The sequence below is a fragment of the Octodon degus genome, unplaced genomic scaffold, assembly GCF_000260255.1.
Source record: "Octodon degus isolate 3935 unplaced genomic scaffold, OctDeg1.0 scaffold00067, whole genome shotgun sequence".
NCBI classification, from domain to species: Eukaryota; Metazoa; Chordata; class Mammalia; order Rodentia; family Octodontidae; genus Octodon; species Octodon degus.
In genome coordinates this window covers 6516042-6520737 of record NW_004524643.1, presented here as the reverse complement: position 1 = coordinate 6520737, position 4696 = coordinate 6516042, and the positions used below count along the sequence as shown (strand labels likewise).

The window sequence follows — 4696 nt, the reverse complement described above, 5'->3', positions numbered from 1 at the left end:
ACAGGACAACGAACCTCTTGTACATTTGATTCTTTTGTTAAAATTTCCTTAGCCTTTTCGCACAGGGTCCGCACTTGGTTCTCCTTCAGCTGCTTGCACTCGTTCAGCTGCTCGACCCACTGGTCCAGCTCCTTGGTCGAGGGAGCTTTTTGAAATGTCTAAGATTTTGTTCATCTGTTCAACTTTACCTGATGATTATGACCCCTGGGCATAACGGAAGTGGTACTAAATTCCAGGGTCTGGGAGAGTCCCTACCTGACAGCAGTCTTGGAGGGTGCAGAGTGTCTATGTCTTAGTGACTTTCTTGTTTCTTGACACCACCACACCCAGTCTCAATTGTGTCTCAGCGTGCCTGGAGATTGGGGCCAGCACAGCAGGCAGAAGGATCGAACCCCTGGCCCCTGCACCTGTTTGCTATTTGGCCCTGAGCTATTTGGCCAGCCCTCAGGAGTACATTTTGATAGAAGCCACAGTGAGGAGCGACTATCACTCAAGTCTCCCAGGAAGTCTGAGTTTGAGCAAAATCTCTGAAGCTAAGATCTTTTTCACCTCTGAGGACTTTGCTATACTGCAAGGAAAACCTCCCACCCAAGTAGTCGCATCTACACATACTGAAAGGTACTGGATCCCCTTACTTTTGGAAATGTCTTAGGTACTTTCCCTTTGCTGAGATGCAGTACCCATAATTCTGAGTGGGAATGGTGTAATATGGCTCACAGTCAGCAGAGGTTTCAGTCCCGAGATGGCTGACTACGAGGGAGGGTAATGTGGCAGACAGGCTTGCTTATGGCACGGCAATTATTAGGTTTTTCAGCGATGCAGCAGAGAAGCAGAAGTAAAAGAAAGACTCAGAATCTGGGGGAGCTCTGGGAGATCCTCTGACCTGAGACAAAGTGTTGTTGGGGTTATATGGATTTTTTGCCAGGGGCAGAGTTTGAGGGGTGGGTTTAGTGACACCTAAGGAGCCGATGGGGGTCTCCTTTGTGGCCAGGAAAGGTGTTGTATCCAGGACTAGGATGGGGAGGAAGCAGGAGTTGGTCTTTGGGAGAACAAGCTGCTGTCTTTGGCCTTCAAGCCATGTTAGGTGACCACCACAATCAGCCAGCCATTCATACTCGGGCTGGAAACTATCAGCGATAGGCAGCAGAGCAAGGGATCACGGGAGCATGGAGGGAGGCAGACCATTCTAGGCCATGCCCCCAGCAAGCTGCCACCTCCTCCCAGGATCACATTAACTACAAACACATCAGTGGACTACTCCATTAGTGAGTATTGTACTCCCACGATACACTCATCTCCCTAAAGTCCCACCTATGAGCCCATGAGGCTTCAGGGAGACACCTAAAATATAAACTGTGACAGGGCATGAAGATCAAGTCTGTTTCCTAGTCTGCCCCTGAATATCTCCCACTTCGTTGGCTACGGTGGTGGCGGAGGTGTGTATGCAATCTACTCACTGGGAAGGTTGTTTTGTCAAAATACATTTCAGAGGCTTATACAGCCTGAGCCACACAAAGGAGTCCCTTACTCATAAGTAACACCTGGGTCCTTTTGGAAGGCTTTTCCTAAAAAGTTTAATGATTTTCCAATGGCTGGCTGCAGTTATAAGCAGTTTTTCACTCTCTTCTTGAACCCACCAAGAAGTGCAGAGCTTTTACCCCAGGACAGGGCCCTGTGTGTCTCACCTTTTGTATAATCAGGCTTGGCATCTCCCAGGGGCTGTTCCCCAACCAAAAGTCTTCCTGGGTCACTAGGTCAGCCACTCAGATTTCCTGGGCAACCTCATGTGTTCCCTCTTGCTGCCCTCTGCAGTGCATACCACCACTTCAGATGGGAGACAGACAGAGGGCAGAAGGTGGTCTATTTCCCTGTGACATTTAGTAAAGGATGCATTTGCCAACAGGAACTCTCTTTCCTTCCCGACAGTACCTTGGGCAGGTAGCATATTTAAAGTGAGTATAAATATTAATCCCCTTGGTTTTTTACTGAGCTCTCCTGCTCTTGTAAGGGCTATGAGCTCCACCAGCTAGCCGCTAGCTCCAAGAGTCAGAGGGGAATTCTCAAGCGTAGCCCGTAAATGTAACACAGCTCATCTTGCCTTTTGCACTCCACTTACTACATGTAAGATTTTGGTTACAGAAAAAAGTCACGTCAGAATTAACTATGGAAGTCTTCTCCAGCTGCATAGGTGTGGGATCTAACATCTCATTTCCTTCTGGGAGGAAAGTGGCTGAGTTCAAAGAGGAACACATCTTTTGTTAGACAACTAGTCCTTCTAAAAGCAGTGCCTGATATTTAAGAAGTTGATTTATCAGAGAGCCATAAGTTTCTTTTAGAAGAGAGAAATCCAGACCACATTAAGAGGAGTAAAAGCAGTAAGATCCTTTCCTAAGGTTGGTTTAGAGGCTTCTGGAACCAGAAGGGCCACTGCTGTCACTGCTTGAATTCAGGCTGGTCAACCCTTAGCTATTATATCTAGTTCCTGGCTCAGATATCCTACTGGTTGTTGTGCAGTCTTTTGGTCCTGGGTTACGACTTTCAAGTTCATGCCATTCCTCTCATAGACACATAAGTGAAAGCACTGTATTATGGGGAAACTTAAGGCAAGGGTAAGCAAAAAGTGTGTGTTTGCACTTTTGAAAAGGTTGCTGAGAGCTTGGTTCTCAAATTAAAATATGAATATTATTCTGAGTTTCTTTGTTATAAAGGGTCTTTGCTATCTCTCCATAACCTGCAGCCCAGAGATGGCAAAAGTCTGTGGTGTACATAACCCTCCAAGTTGTTTTAATGCTCTTGGAAAGGCAAAGGAAGCTACCAACTTAATAGCCTTTTCCCTTAATCTTTGGGTTTTCCAGGAGAAAATTAGACCAAGGTATTTTATAGAGGGACTGTAGAATTGTACATTAAATCAAGAAATTTTATGTTATCTTTCAGCTAAAAGGTTCAATAGGACTTGGATGCCTTGACTGGAGAGTTCCTCAGAAGGGACACATAAGACACTGTCACCCACTATTTATTTATTTATTTATTTTTCTGTATTTGGTACAGGGTTTCACCACGCAGCTCAGACTCATAGTGATCCTCCTGTTTTCAGCCTCCCCGGCACTGGTATTACAGACATGCACCACCATGCTGGACCTGGTGGCCAGCTCAGCGTGCCCAGGGGCAGGGCTGGTGCAGCCTGTGGTACTTGGGATCAAACCCTGGTCCCTGAGCTTGCAGGTGCTTAGTCCGCTGAGCTGTCTTACCAGCCATTGCCATGCACAATTTAAAGGACTGTAGTCTAGGGGTAGCTAAGGTGAGGCAGGTTTCTACAGAGGCCTCATCCAGGTAAGTGAGGGCTATCTATAAGCCCTTGTGGCAATACTACCTACATTATGTCAGTAGCTCCATCAGAGAGATCTTCAAACGCAAAAAGAAGCTGTGAATCAGGTTGGAAGGGTATGCAGCAAAATAGATTGTTCAACTCTAAAACTACAAACCATCCAACATCTTTAGGAATCTAGGGTAAAAGGGCATACAGGTCAGGCACCATGGGGTGTAAAGGCACTACTGCTGCGTTTAGCAGGTGGGTGACTTAAGCCAGCCTCCACTCTCGGTTGGTTTTCTGACCATCCAAGCTGTGAGTTGCAAGGCCTATTTCAAGGTTGGAGGGGGCCATGGGCCATCAAGTTGTTCATTACTGGCAGAAATCCCTGTTCAGCCTCCAGGCTCAGTGGACATTCTCTTTGGCGAGAGAAGGAAGTCAGCTCCTTTACAGGAAGGAGCACAGGCATTGCCCAATGGCCCATCCTATTTTTCCCTGAACTTCTGGATTAACCTCTATCTTCACTAGAGGTAGGAAGAGTATTGATCTTGAGGTAGATGAATTAATATTGTCTATAGGAGATAAGATACGCTGGTTGGGCCCTCTGGCCTAATTAGAAAGTCAATAGTGGACAGAAAATCATCCCAGCTGTAGTGAACGGACTGTGAAAAATACCTGACTGCAGGTTTTCTAAGTACACCTTTCAAGGTTGTACTGACTGAGGAGGCTGGGCCAGGCCTGGAGAGAACAAACTTGGTGACTCCAGTGTTCAAAAGGAGTCTCACCTTCTCCCTTCGAAACCTGAGATTTCTAGGCAGTCCTGACAATTCAATGTACGGTTGCCTATGTTGCGCACTCCAGGTCCTCTCAGTCCTGTCAGATCAACTGAAAGGAGGAGTTGGATCCTGGAGACCTTCACTTCTGGGGGTAATTCCGCTTCCAATAGTTGCCATTATAGACTAGGCAGCGGGTAGATAGCTCCTTGCCCCTTTGGTGGTGACCCTCATTACAGTCTCCACGAAAGTATCCTGGCTTCCTATAGCTGTAGCATACTGGTGAACTGCTTTCAGAACCCTGGCAATTCTGTTGGGCCCCCCAGCCACTAGCACTTCTGCTTTTTCTGATCCAGATTCTCTTTGTAATTAGCCTCTTCCAAGTCCATTAAAAAAGACTTCAATGTCTCTCTTAAGTAAGACATCTAAAGTCAACAGAACCAAGTACCTTCTTTTGTAATGTTCTCTGTATCTGGGGCCATGTAGTTTATAAATTTATCATTCAAGGATATATTTATATCGGGCCCCTCTACAGTGTTTGGAGACCAAAAGGTATATTTAGTTAAAGGCTGGAGTCTTTATCAAAAGGCTGAAGGAATCTCTTCACAGCCATGAT

General features: G+C 46.2%; 1 pseudogene; it reads right to left on the bottom strand.

Moving 5' to 3' along the window:
* Positions 1 to 174, bottom strand: part of LOC111817690 — a 6700-nt pseudogene extending 6526 nt beyond the window's left edge.
* Positions 175 to 4696: the final 4522 nt, after the last annotated feature.